This window comes from Corvus moneduloides, chromosome 1, assembly GCF_009650955.1.
Source record: "Corvus moneduloides isolate bCorMon1 chromosome 1, bCorMon1.pri, whole genome shotgun sequence".
NCBI lineage: Eukaryota > Metazoa > Chordata > Aves > Passeriformes > Corvidae > Corvus > Corvus moneduloides.
The window spans coordinates 67,642,438-67,657,786 of NC_045476.1; the positions used below are offsets into that span (position 1 = coordinate 67,642,438).

At 37.8% G+C, this 15,349-nt stretch overlaps 1 long non-coding RNA gene across 10 annotated transcripts in view; it reads left to right on the forward strand.

Annotated features, from left to right (window-relative positions):
* The first annotated feature begins 348 nt into the window (after positions 1–348).
* LOC116446448 overlaps positions 349–15,349 on the forward strand; it is a 35,078-nt gene continuing 20,077 nt past the window's right edge. For 4 of the 10 annotated variants that reach the window (XR_004241237.1, XR_004241233.1, XR_004241229.1 and 1 more), the window contains exons 1-3: positions 349–5,440; positions 6,239–6,273; positions 7,035–7,078. This is a non-coding gene — a long non-coding RNA (uncharacterized LOC116446448). The remainder of the gene's footprint in view (positions 5,441–6,238; positions 6,274–7,034; positions 7,079–15,349) is intronic. The other 6 variants (XR_004241235.1, XR_004241236.1, XR_004241231.1 and 3 more) reach the window with 6 other exon arrangements.

The window sequence follows — 15,349 nt, forward strand, 5'->3', positions numbered from 1 at the left end:
GATAATTGTTGTCATCGGCTGTACATGATCATATTGACTGCTTCATGATAGAAGAAAAACTGCTCAACAGATGACAAGTTGTGTTTGGCAAAGGAGGAAAGGAGAGAGGGAAAAGAGACCTTTAAAGACCAACACACTCCCGATCATAATGCTATACATCACCACAAAATCACTTGCAGGTGTACACAAGTCTTGCTGCTCCTTCTAGCCCAGTTTCTGCATGCAAGGTCATCCTCCTGGTGCTACTTTAGAAACTGGCCTTATTCTATAGAGGACATTGAATGATAACACTGTGAGTCAGCTGACTGCTGTGTCACAGAGCTGCTGCTTTCTACATTATCGCAACTGCCAGAGCTCTTACTGCTGCAGTTTTCTAGTCGCAGTGCGGCAAAGCAGACGCATAGAACCAGGCACAAAGCAGCATAGATTTTTTTTTATTCTTATCTTTTTCATACGAAGGGAATATTCCTGGTGTTAGCGTAGGAACAGACACAGCTTGGATGTGTTGGCTTCAGCCTGGCAGCATTTTCAGCTGAGCAGGGACTGCTCGGAGCTCTGTACCCAAATTGCCTCTGAGGAAGGACGCCTGATTTCCCACTTTGTGTACTAAAAGGGTTTTTTCTTTATGCTACGGTGATGTACCTGCAGCAATCGGACAAAGGAGGTGGTACTTGTCACTGTCTGTCCAACTGGGGCCTTTTGCAGGTACTCCACGGCCGAAGCTGTGCCAGCATCCCAGGGTCAGATAGATTGGTAATACAGGTTGCCGCAATTTCTTACATCAGTTAGAGCAAAGCTCAAACAAGAAACCAGACTCTCTGACCTAAATCAGTCCCAGTCCTTCTGGATACAGGGCAGCAGTCGACTAGCAATGACACAACCAGCCATCAAGTGGAGAGTCTCTGGGATTGCAATCTGTATCAGTTGGAGTCTGAGAGAACGAAACCCTTTCGGGTATCCAGTCGCTTCTCCTTCTAATACTACAAATACTACAACTACAACTACTGCTACTACTGCTTCTGGTTTTCTTGCCTGTAAGAAGCTGTTAATTGTGGTTGGTCTCTGACTGTACATTTGCGTGGATTAGTCTGCCTATAACGCAGTCCTTATCTGCTCCTGCTGGAAATCGGGGCATGAAGTCAGCCTGCTTTAGCAGTTGTTTCTTTCTGCGTGATGCTATGCAACTAGAATGGGTTACACTGACAACAAAGGAACAAGCACAAAGCACCACTTTCTTTGCTGGACTGTTACAGGAACATAGCTCTTCTTCGATATGACACCCTGGTCTCTTCTCTTTGCTGGCTTTTTATTTTTTTTTAAATTTAATTCATCTAATCGAAGAGCCTAACAGACACCATTGTGAATGTGGCTTTTAATGATTTGGAAAAGACAGCCTGTGGAGACTGCGATTCGAGACAGCAACACATTTAGGTTATTGCCAATTTTAAATACTTGGTTTGTGAAGCACAGCCCTAAGGGACGAGCTCAGTAACTGAGAAAGAGATTGTAGATAAAGAAATAAAAATGACAAGCGTAATGGAGGCTCTGCAAAAGAGACTGTCAGAGAATCAGTTCATGGATGGCAATTTCACCAGTCTGAATCTGAATAATTCATAGATTGAAATTACCCTGCTTTCACCTTTCCATTTAAACCGGCATGATCTGAATCTCTAATAAATTTTCAAGATAAAGTAAAATGCCAATTTGAATCTGAAGAGCTTTTAAAACCAGATGCTACACCCTGAATCTTTCGATACCTTTCACAATTATCCTGTGAGAACCGCACTTCATCACGAAGCACCATTACCAGTGAAAATTACTGTGATTACAATAGCAACAATAGAATACCATCAAATGATCTCTAATCTACCTAATTTACCAAGGCTGACTGTGTGCCCATTGTGTTTCACTACGTCTGGCATTGGATCAATATCACAGTGGAACAAAAATGCCTTAGTATGTGCTTCCTTTTGGTACCTTTAACTTTGACAGCACAGGAAAAAAATCTACCTACTGTAAAATATTTTTACAGCCAATCTACATGCCTGCTGTAGGATCTGATTGATTTTCTATGATTTTCTTTACTTCTTGGGTATCAGATGTCTTTGTGTTACTAATTAGTTTATAATGTATACTCATGCACAAAGACTGCAGCAAGCGAGTGCCAGCACAGGGACCCTGCACTGCTGCTGCAGTTGCAGCACTCTCACTGGGGAAGCCAAAATGAGTTCGGTGCCTTATGTGAATAATTACTCCTGTATGAGTTAGAAATGCTTTGTAGCATCACCGGTCTTGGTTGTACTACATGCAAAATGTATGCAAAAGCCATGGTCAAGAAAAACGATCGCTTGCAATACTAACAAGATTTTCCCCCCTGTTCAGCAATTAGCATGTGGTTGTGAGAGACAGGCTGCGACTCCTTCTGTGCGTGTGTGTATGTGTGTGTGTAGGTACACATGCACATACATAAATGTAAAGCTACTGTGCTCTGTGAATGAATATGTGCTGATCTCTGAAAGTAACAACTTTCTCTGACAAGCCAGGCGCTGTGTTTTGCCGCAATCTGCTCAGTTGTAACAAATCCCTCTTTGGAGGCGTAAATTTCCTATAGGATGATGCATGACTTCTGGAGCAGTAAGTACCCTTTATGCAATATGTTGGTGCCTATAGCTATGCTGCAGAATAGCATTTTAAGCATAGTTTGAGTCCTTGTATCATAACTAGAATGTGAAGAAGTGAGAAACGTGTAAAGAAGGCTAGAAACAGGCATTCTTCATGGAGGCGACTGTATCTGCTGTTTGTTTGTGTGTGAATTATATACTTCAGGCTTGTTTTTCATTTTATAATCAGATTTCCTCTGCCTTCAGGGAATATTTTCTAAGGGAGGAAGGTAAGCAGTATTTCATCTTATTTCTATGACTGTGTTGTATTTCTGTTGAGGGAAATGCATGTTTACAGCACATAGTTATATAATACAGCATGATCTCATGACATCTAATTAAATGTTTCAATATTTGTTCACATTAAAACTGGGTGAGAAAGCATATTTAAAATATGGATTTTTATTGAAAATACATTTCTAGAAATGCTATGCAAAAAGCAATTTACAGACTGTGTTTGCATTCATCTTTTGCTCTTTACTGTTGTTAAATAAGTGCCTATTCTACTGAAATACTGATGGCCTTGAAACCTTTGGATTTATGTATTTTGTTTTCTCAAAACACAATTTACTGTACTTCTAAATTTTCTGTATATTAGTGGAGACTGTTCTCTAGAGGTAGAAGAGGCAAAAGGTTTTACAGCTTGAGCTGTGATAACAAAGGAACTTGAAAGGGCACAAAATATGACTATACAAAAGTCTCAAATTTTAAATTATTCAGTAATGTGATTTAGCAAACTGCTGTTCTTAGACTACACACTCTCAAGTTACTACACTATCTGGAAATATTAAGTCCATTCAGTGCTGTATTTATATTCTTCATTTTCATGTAGTATTCAAACTTAGCAAAGAAAAATCTCAGAGCAAATACTGAAACTTTGGTAAAAGTGTAAAACCTCCATTATGTTACTTTGGTAATAAAATCAAGAGATTTAGACTGAGCTTTGCTGAAGAGAACTAGGCATTGTGATTTAACTATTTTATGAAAAGTGTTTTATGTTTTCATGTACAGAAATATAACATATACTGCTTTAGCTATTGTACTGCAAGGACCATCCAAACAGGAATGTGAATGTTTTGCAAAATACCATACAAGTACCTGGCAGCATTTACAGTGTTATTATTACTGCCACAGTATTCCAGTATCATATGCTACATTGAAATCACTGGTCTGTTAACCAGTTGGATTTCATGGAGTTTTTACAATCCTAATTTTTTTATCAGTCCTATCTGCTGCGACAGCCTGTAGAAAGTAGCTGGCCATGGGGTACAAGGTGTCCTCACTAACAAGTGCAGAGCAGAGCTAAAGGAGAGTTTACAAGCTATTGGTGGGCTTAATGTAAGGGCCCAATTCGAATCCTTCTGTGGAGCCATGTTGGAGTCGTCTAACTTTGTGTTTCTGTTACTGAAACAAATAGTTTAAGCTTGCCCCTGGCTTTCTCCCGCTGCTCCATACTGGCCTCACATTTCCAAACATGCAGTGCTGGTCAGGCCTAATGCTGTTTGCCAGTGTGAGCCCCTGCAGTAGTTGCCAGAAGCTGTTAGGACAGCACAATCAGATGGCAAGAGTATCTGTGAGACTCTGCTAAAAGTACTCTGGAAAAGTTTGGAAACCTTGGGAAGTGAACTCTGCCTTTTGGGGTGGTGTGTGTTTCAAAGGCAGCAGGACTGAAGTCTGTCAGCAGGATATGCTGCACATACAAATGGAAAAAAAGCCTTTAAACCTTTTCAGACACAGGATTGCGAAGAGAATCTTAGCACTATTACCTCATAGAAAGTATTAAAATGCAGTCATATCATCCATGTGTTTTCTGATATGGCTACAGCCAATCACGTAGCTACAGCTGACCTATACAGTTTAGGATATATAATTATATGTGTCAAAATAAATGGCAGACTGCAACACGAATCTTCTAATTTAAGGCCACTAATTTCAGAAATAGAGATTCAACAGTTAATATACATCATATCGAAAGATGATACATGAAAAACATACTGGAGCCCATTCTACTACCACAGAATTTAATAACAAGTCTCCCTGTGCCATCAACATAAAAGACAGATGCATTAATTTCCTTCCATTACATCCTTCTTGTGAAAGTTGCTACTATTTTGTTGGGTTTTGTTCTCCTTGGTTACAAGAGTTCTGCATAGTCGACACAACGTTGAACAGAAGATCCTTTCTGTTCACCAGGACTCAAAACCTGAGCTAAACATACACTGAAATCAACATCTCAGAATAGGTTTATTTGACAGCTGCAGGGACCTTTTGTCTGTAGTTTTGTTGATTATATTTGTGCTCACTTGCTTGTTAATTCTGCATGATCACCTGCTATAAAACACAAGTTCTGATCTGTAATGGTTGTATCTATTTGGACAAAAGCCCTGAGGATAGGAGGGTCTGTTGTGGGTTTCATTGTTTTGTGGGTTTTTTTCACTGTACTGTTGCTTTGAATTAATTGCAACTGCCTATGGAAATATGATCCCTTAAGAATGTAGAGAAATGCATTATTAATGATTATGTATGAAGAATTGCTAGATTCTCCTGCACTCTGGTTGCTATGAATTTCACACCATTATTCCCAAAGAAAAACATTAGGAAGAAGGCAAGACCAATGTAACTTGGAATGAAAAGAGCAGCATTTCCAAACCAATCATTTTTGACACAGGAAATTCAGAGTTAAGCAGAAGAAAATCCAAATGGTTCATTGACGCAATTAAAATACCTGAGCAGCTCACTTCCTCTTTGATGCCATGTGATAACTCCAGGATGTGATAGAGGTAAATAATTTTGCTATGTCAGTTTATACTATATGGACAGGATCAAAAACCACCTTTGGCTTTAAAAGTATTTGCACTGCATCTCACAGTATCAGTTCAGTTTCTTTATGGACTATAAATGTACACCTGCTCTGTGCTTTTAACTGTGTAACATAACCAGAAGTTCTGAAAACTGAATGATTTCTGATCAACCAAAAGAGGGAAATGAAATCCTAAATGGGAACTGCAGAAGAGCCAATGGGTTTCCCAGGTCTCATGCCAGCAGACACTCTGGCTGTGGGTTTTCCAGGTCAGGTTAAACTTCTTATTGTGTTAGGACTTGTTCTAAAAAAACCCCATAGTTAAAAATGAGCGGGAATTCAAAAGAGGGCCAAAGTTGTGCCCAAAAACATAGGGTTTTTTTCTTTTCTAATTACATTTGATATTATTTCTGCCACAGGTCTTTTCTCAAAGTTTACCAAGAAATTGTATCCAGAAGAATATTTGCAATAGTATACCTCAATTTTAACTGGTCATGTATAGTGAAGCACACACAATGAATTAGCAGTTGTGGTAAATGCTAAACTGGGAAACATTGTTGAAAGGGAAAAAACATAATAGATTGTGGTATTGACTTGGCTGTGGCTGTACTGTTCACTTATATTCAGTATTTCACAGAGGTAGTGCAGAAATGCATGTACAGCTAAATTATATGCAGTTACACTCAGCGAAATGCTCAATAGAAAAGCCTTTTGTTGTACTCACCTGTTTCTGTTTCTTCTGCCTATGTTCGTTCAAAATCCATCTCCACTGGCACAGCAGTCACAGCAACTGGCTGCCCCTCTGACCTGCAGGTAAGAACTTTCACTGAGATAGCAAATGGGTGAGATCCCACATCCTGTGCTCCTAAAGTCAACGTCCTGGTTGGTGGGGCCAGGAGAGAGGCAGGTGTACAGAGGGGCATGGATGTGACAAACTTCTGACTCCCATACAAAGCAAAAGCCATTATTAAGTAATTAAGGAGGAGTAGGAACATCTTTAATTTCTACATTTTCAGAGGTAGCTCTTCTGCAAACTTGTCAAATTCATACCTAGCATGAGTATCACGTGGTGAAACTCCGAGTCACGCAGAAAATTTAAGCTGTCAAACTGACATTGTGGGAAAAGGATCCATAACCCAAGAGACTACACCAGCGTTCACTCATACACATATACACAGTGCTAGCACTACTGTTCAGATACAGCTTTAAGGCCCTTTAATGTGCATGTAAATGCAGCTGCCTATGCCACTGCACCCATAATGTCTGCAAAGTGACCATGTATTTCAGATTTGGCTTAAGCAGCTGCATCCCACTTAAACTGGCCTTTTTGGTAATGGTATTTTTGCTTTTCCTTTGAGTGACATAGCATGCCCAGTGTTATGCATACAAGTAAGCATGAATTGTTGCAACTCCTGTTCTCAAAAGATATTGTTTTACTCAAAGCTTGTCTGTACTAAACTTAACCACCTTTTCATGAGGGGCGGCCTGTCTTTGCAAGCTGATGGGCTTGATATGGTTATGAATTGCTTGCAGTTTGTGTTTTCTGTATTCTGTCTTTGTTTCATTATATTTAGGAGCTGGAGTGCACCCTTTCCTCTGCCACAGAACTTGATGCTAGGTAATTATTTAAAAAAACATTTTAGGGACATGTGCTTCATCTTCTGAATGTCCCACAGTGTGTGTGACTTGCTGAGCTCTCAGAACAGTATCTGGAGTCCATGGGGGTATGTGCAGGATGGATTTCATTAGGGAAAAAACAAAAAAAAAGTAATTTTCTGGTGCTTCTGATGGTTTGCCTCAATTTACACAATACTTTTAACCATAATCTCTGAGTCTTTATTTTATTTTTTGTAAATAAGTACATCTATAAACACAATTCTTTCACCTTACAGGGCACTTCATGAAAATAATTTAGCAAATGTGAGTCACATAATGAATCAGTAACAGTTGGGGGAAATCCTGATGGAAAATAGTTCTCTCATCTTTAGTGCTGTGTGTGGTAAATTAGGAGCAGGCTCTTCAGGAAATGAGGACAAAAAGGCGGAATTGCTGCTCGTTGAGAGTTTGTCTTGAGCACAGAGTTCATGCTCTTTAAGAACAATAAGAACATCCTAAGTCTGTGTTTGATATATATATATATGCATATATATATATACACACATATATGTACATAACTCGGGGGAATTTTGATCACTAGCTAATACACAAAAGTTATAAAATAGGCTACTCTAAAGAATTTTAAGTTTCAGTGGTACATGGGAATGTTAGGGGCAAAAATAAAATACAGTTGTTAAGGGGCATCATAAATGTGTGAAAAAGACTGAATACCTGACCATAATATTTTTTAATTTATAATGCATTAAAATACTGTCATAATGTAGTACTGAAAAATTCCCAACCTCCCTTCTGTTTCAGATTTGGAGAGGTCCTTTCATCTTCCACTATAGCAGTAGCCTAGGGCTCTTGGCAGGTACATATTTCTACCCAGATAGTTTATATTATTTGTAGATAAGTAGTCCACTTTCTTCCACAATTTCTGTGCATTCATAACAACACACTGGAAAATAGTTGCATTATTATATATTTAACCACAATACTTGTCAAGAAAAAACAATTTTATTGTGCAAGGCACTGTATGAAGGGAAAACAAAAGGTCCATACTTTGGAGTTGATTTTTATCTGAATGAAGAATGATCACTAAATACTTGAGAAAACAATGTGCCATTTTCATATAGAGAAGACAATTTTTAGAAAACATACAACAAATAAAGTTATAAACTATAGCTGAAAGATTCATATTAAAAGGGTAACCCAGTTTTTGAACAACCTTATTGCAAGCCTCACCTATTTTTATCAAAAACAAAATGCGCTTGCAGTGATGAATTGATGATTGCTTTTAAAAGAAAGTGTGGCTCCCACTCCCTCCAAAGAATAACTGCTTTCAGTACCTGATTAGGTGGTAGAAATAACAATAACAATAATAATACCCCTAACCAATCATTTTTGCACCATTCATAAACTTACATGTAGCAGAAAGCAATTTAATTTGTGTGTGAGTCTTGAAAAGCTATTCATCTGCCGGCGCCAGTTTTGCAAACTTCCTGTGTCTTCTGCAAAGATTTAAGAACTTATCAGGCCTGGGTTGGAGTGACTTCTAGAAATGAGGTAGCCTATATTCTGTATATTTATCAGTGGTCACTTAAATACAATGCAAACAGATATTTTCATGCTCATGAACAATCTACCATGGTAACAGGGAAGTTTCTGTATTTTCATTTAAACGACTCACAGTAAGTTGCTGATTTTTACTACCCACAGACAGAACACTGAATTTTATGAGACAGATTTGAAGTAAGAAAATCAACTATGTATCCTGGAATATAAAAAGTAGAGAAACTTTTTGGTTTAGACAGACAAGCAATTTATACCAGAAGTATTTGTGATTATTTCCGTTACGTGCATTTGGTTTTCTAATCATTGTAATTATTAAATTGGGCTTGGTTTTTAGTTAGTTTTTGTAAAAAAAGTGGTCATTAACCTGCATCAGAGCTGTGAGTTCATTTAAATTCCTTCATAATTCAGGTTCAGTCAATCTTCTTGTATCTGCATGAGAAAATGATTTAAATTAGTAAGGTGAAGTTATATGAAGGGACAAGGTGGCTTTTGCACAATTAGGAATGCAATTTTCATTGATGATGGATAAGCATCTAGTTATTTTAGAAGTGCCTGTCACCAAGTTTCTTAAAAGTATATTTACTCTTTTCCCCCACCTTTTAAGATTTATCACCATTTGCAAAGTACTTTTATTTAATATTCTTCCCTACTCCAAAACAGGTTTATTCAGTTTTCTGATAATTAATAGACACCACCAAGGGTATTGAAACTGTATTTAATAGCTTCCCAAATATTATATTTTTTTCTGCTGGATTAGAACATACTCTGTTGAGAAAACTTACTTCAAAAATCAGCACATCCAATAGCCAGAGACAGACATTAAAACTAGTCCAACACAAAGATAAATCAGAAACCATAGGTTACTGCCTCTATTTCATGATATTTCCAATGTTGATGACCACTAGAGCCTTGCTACTAATTTCATTCTTTGAAGCTCAGTTTGCTAGTTAAATCATGAATCCTTCCAGAGCTGGAAAACTACTTGAAGTAGAATTTTGGATCTTGCCTGTCCCATTGCATCACAGCAGAGACATGAGTCTCAAGTAAAACCTGGAGATTGTAAATTGAGGTTGAATGTAACTATAGTATATAAAGACTGCTAGCAGTGGGCCATGGGGGCCAGGATCAAGAATCAGTCAGAAGTTACAAGGGACAGGACTAAAATCTGGTCTTCTTCATTGCATTTAAAGAATCAGCTTTGGTAGGATGTGCTACCTAGTATAAACCAAACCATCTTTTGAATCCTTACCAATGGTTTGGGTTTTGCTCATGAGCTCTCCACAATGAGCAAAGGTGTAAAACTTAATGGAGAGAGACACCTTTGCTTTCATCTACCTGACCTCTACTGAGCACTGATCACACCCAATGTGTTAAATTTCATCCCATATTGTAGTTGCATTTCCATTGCTCACAGCCTTCAGAAACACACAATAACCCAGCACTTACAGTTGCTTCTCTTTGTTTCTCCTCCTTGGAAATCGTGGTTTCACTTTCAAAAACCAAATCAGGGGCTATTCATTTACAAGCCACAGTAAAACTTTACCAAGTCCCACCTCTGGCTGGGTGCTATTGGGATGGGCAGACCAGACTTCACAGAGGGGAAACACATTCCTCTGTTTAACAGACAAGACATGGTGTCCTCCCAAAAGTTTACTGAGGCCTTCAGGCTTGTAGCTTTAGTTAGATGTAAATGGCAAAAACTACTGAACACTGTAGCTAGTAACTACGGGTAAGAAGAGGTTAAAAAAAAGAAGAGAAAAAACATTTTCATACAAAGGTGAGTTTAATCGAACTGAATATTATGTTTTGACGTTTTCACAATAAGCTAACAGCTATGCAGTTGATAATACAGCTTCTTCCATAGTAAATCTTTTGCAAGTGGGCTTACAGAGAACACAACTTATAAATCATTTATGATAAAATTACATTTATAATTACAGACATAGATGCACAGATACTCTTGCAAATAAGAATTTTTAACACAACTTCATGCATATGCAGTCATTTTATTTTCAGTAGGGTTCTGTCACTTATTTATATTTTTATACTGATAGGGAAATACCACTATTTTGCCTTTGCAATGTTTTGGTTTTCTTTCTGCTGCTTGGCTTTGCTGATGAGACAACACAGATTAGTTTTTAAATAGCTATAGTTCTTCAGATGGCATAGTGGTATACCACAGATCTGAATTTCAAGAGCCACTACAGTGTTGGGTGAATCATATTTATTAGCTATTAGTAGTGAGACTATAAAAGGCATCAGAAGCTGCACAAGAAAACCTTAAGAAGTGCTTTCATTTTGGGTCTCTAGACTAAATCCCTGACTGCAATCTCAGCAAATTCTTTCTGTGTTAGAGGAAATTAGCTTCATAATATTTTCCTTGTTTTCTTTGGACACCCTTACTGAATTTTAAGTTATTCTTCTAACTCAAATATGTTTGGTTTATGCTTGCTTCTTTCTTTCTGATATTCAGATTCCATCTTTCCATGGTGACCATCAGGGGCTTTTTTCCCTAGTACTGGGTTAGAGTTACAGCAAATGCTCATCTGAAGAACTCAGGGGCCAAATGTGGATCAACTGGTATAAATAAATAGGCAGATGTTTTTTTCCATCTGTCTCTCATTGTTGTTCACACAGTGATAATATTGTTGTCTACACCTTTAAAGAAAACAAGGCAAAATAAAAGTAGTAGAAAGATACGCTATGAAAATTAGAATATGACAAATTGCTTCTTCACATTAAAAATAATTAACTTCCAACCATTGAAGTACAATGCGATACCTATTTATCAAGTTAAATTGTTTTCCTGTTGCAAAGCACAAATATAATTACAGAGGCCTTTTACACATGGATGGCACTTGCTTAAGGACTATTTTTAACACTGTATGCATAAATAAGGTTGAATTTCAATTTCTTTTTTTTGGGTTTTTTTTTTTACCCCATACTTTCAAAATGCAGTCCTTTACTTATTCACGGAACTATGTTTGTGGCATTTTCCATGAGCTCAACAATCCTCATCATTAGATATCCTGAGCTGTTATTTTTTTGTCCCCACAATTTGTATTGAAAAACTACTCTAGAACCTCACCACTTTTATGGCCAGAATCTCTCTAGCTTTCAGCCTAAATTTATTCATGGCCAAATTACACCCATTTGTTCTTGTGCCAACATTGTCTGCTAGAGTAAATAGTTCTTTTCCTTGCCTACTGTTTACCACCCTATTGTGTTTTTAGAGAATAATTATTTCCTGTATCAGTTTTTGTTTCTACTAGACTAAACAAGCAAAAATTTTTGAGCCTTGCTCTTAAAAAGACTTCACTCCAGTATTCTATCCAGCTGTACACCTGTTTCACTCTCCACAAATGTGATGAAAAAGATCTATGTGAGACCTCTCAGGTGCTTTAAGCAGTGGCATAGATTTTTTACTTTTCTCTAAATAGTTTTTCTGGTTCATGCCTGGGTGGCATCTGCTTTTTCATGGTTGTATCCCACTGGCAACTTAATAACCCTGCAGTCAGCTAATATGCATATGTAGATCTATCTCCAGTGTTATTTACAACTGATGTGCTCCTAGTTTATAGCAGATTTTTAAATTAATCCTAGAGTACATGTCTCCACTGCCAACACCATGTGTTTCAAGAGTGAGTTTAGCAGTGTGTATTTTTAATGTGCTTTTTCCAAGGGTAACACATGTTTGGGATAAGCTGATGCCAAAGATAATAGAAAAATAAAAAGGAATAATGTTGTGAGACCAAAGGGAGGCACTCAGCACACTGACAGGACCAGGCGTGATATATTAAGGGATAAGGAGTTTTCACAAATGCTTCAGTGTAATATGATTAAACATAAAGGTTTGAGTGTGATACACTGCATACAATACATTAGGACATTCTTTTTTGGCCTTACAAAAAAAAAAGCTGCTTAAATACTGCATTTCAAAATAATTAGGATTATTAAGTCAATTACTTCCAGGGTAAAAAAAAGCATTAATACTGCCTGGTCGTAAAGGTTCCACTTAAGGACCATACATTCTGGAATGAAGACTATATAATTCTTATGTTTCAACAGACATGGACATTTTCACAAGCATGGTGATGATTTTGGACTGCAAGTTCAGATAGCTAAGAATTTGGAAACTTTGAATCCTTAAGAAAATGATGGACATTTCCTCCTTTTGATGTGGAAGCCAGCAATTTATAAAATACCTTTGGCTGTGCAATAATAGATAGCAGAAGGGTAATGAATTCCCACACTTACCAGCTTTGCCCTTTATTAGAAAGATAAACTAGATTCTTGAAGGATTTTTTTAGAGGGAGAAAGATTATTTAAAAGTCATATGATAGCGCTTTTAAAAAAAAATTTTGTGTAAGAGTGCTGGATGAGAAAATTTATTTAAAAGAGTTATCTGCTAGGGCTTGCAGCTTTAGAGAATTCTTGAAAAAACTTTTTTGTCAGTTTTAAATTTGATGGGAATCTGCTTATTGGGAAGGGAGTCTGTATCTGCTCAGGATTATTTTATTAAGTTATTAAGAGGTAGTTTTACTTAGGGTGCCCTCCTTGACTATTGCTACATAATACCTTCTTTGATGGTTGAAGTGGTAAAGCAAGCACATTAACTTTTTTATGCATTATAATTAATGTTTAATACATTATGTTTTGTTTGGGGCAGGGGCACCCCTGTGGAACTGATAGCTGTGCAATAATCACTGCTACAGAAAGCAGGGGAGTGCCTGGAGCGCCACATCCAGCTCTGGGGTCCCCAGACAGGAAGGACATCAACCTGTTGGAGAGAGTCCAGATGAGGCCCAACACAATGATCAGAGAGCTGGAGCATGTCCCCAGTGAGGAAAGGCTGAGAGAATCGGGATTGTTCAGCCTGGAGAAGAGAAGGCTTTGGGGTGGACTAATTGTGGCCTTCCAGTACCTGAAGGGAACCTGCAAAAAAGGGCATGTAGTGAAAGGACAAAGGGAAATGGCTTCAAACTGAAAGAGAGTAGGTTTAGATTAGGTATTAGGAAAAACTTCTTGACTGTGAGGGTGGTGAGGCACTGGAACAGGTTGCCCAGAGAAGATGTGGATGCCCCTCCCCTGAAAGTACTCAGGTCTAGGTTGGAGGAGGCTTTGAACGACCTGGTCCAGTGAAAGGTGTCTCTGCAGTTCACAGAGGGTTTGAAGCTAGATGGTCTTTAGGGTTCCTTCCAACGAAGCCATTCTATGATTCTATGATATGTAAATAGTGGCTTCAAGAAGTAAATTGTTTGATATTTCTGTCATAAGAGTTTATTTTCTTTACCCACAATTCACTGTATTTTTAGAAATATTTGAAACATCATAAACTTGCAGGCCTTCACTGCAGCAGGGTGCAACCAAGTGATCATTTTGACTTGACACAATTAATTTTAAAACAGTTCTTTCCCTTAATACACCTCTTTCTTTTGTCCTAGCTGTAGCTAGTAAGAGTATTTGTCAAACCGGGACAAAGATTCGTTATTAGTCTTTCCTCTTTAGAGAATGATACACTTTTTGTGTTGATAAAGGAAAAGGATTTGCAAAGTGCCTGACAAAGAGAAACATCACAGAAAGTAGAACATGTAGTAGATGATAACACTACCCTACTGATTTTAATCTCATAGAGGTGTTGGGCTAATTAAGAAAGAATTAAACTACACATGACAGATACCAGTCACATTGCTTCATATACTGCTGGAGGATACACAGGACCATAGGGGTGATGAAAGCAAGAACGTACAGGAAAAATGAAATACAATTGCTGCATCCAAGTACGGTGGGTTTGGCATACTTGTTTGACAAGATGTTCTTTTGCACAGCATAATTTTGTTATTAATACAGATTCTATATGGAAAAATATTTGTTAAGTGATTTAATATAGGCTGGGGGTGGGGGGCAAAGAAGAACAGAGAATCACCCTTCAGCAGGTATTTACATGGCGAATGCTTGTATTACTATCTTAATACAAAATAAGAGTTTCTCCTTTTGTGCAGTACTTTCTGGCACCATTTTGTAATTAAAATCAATAATAATTTCCCAAGCTGAGAAAATTTATGTTTCTCTGAGAAGCTGACCTCATCAATAAGTTAATACTATTTGGCACTTATAGGGAGAAGCATCCAGAAAATATTTTCTGTGTAAAACAGAAGGGGTTTTTTCCTCAGTTATTTTCATTACATGTGTTAGCTTCTTTGCCATTAGATTTCTTGGAGCTCTGATTCAGGGCAAAATAGATCTGTTGTTTCCTGAAAGAAAATTAATTAGTATGGAGATGGTAAGGTAACTTTGGTGAAATAAATCTGTTTTAAGAGGGTTAAGGTGGAGGTAAAACAGAAGGATATGATAAGTTTCAATTTCACATTGTAAGAAGTGCCATGTTAATTCAAGAGAAAAGGTGGAACAAAAATCCACTCTGGGGATTAGGAGCTGTGCACCAGCATGGATGCTGCTGTGCCATGCAGGCTAATGCAGGCACATGGCAGCTGATGGGACAGACCCCTGTGCCTTGCTCCAGCACTGACTCCAGCTTCCCCTTCAGTCTGGGATGGGAGTGGTTTAAAATGACATAGTCTACAATGGTATAGTCTTATAATATGAGGATTTTGGCAACTTGGTCCTGCTTCAGAGTAGTTTAATGCTGAGAGCAACTCTATAGCTGATGAGGATTTTTCTGTCTTTCAACTGACCCCTTAAAATCAGGTGTTTC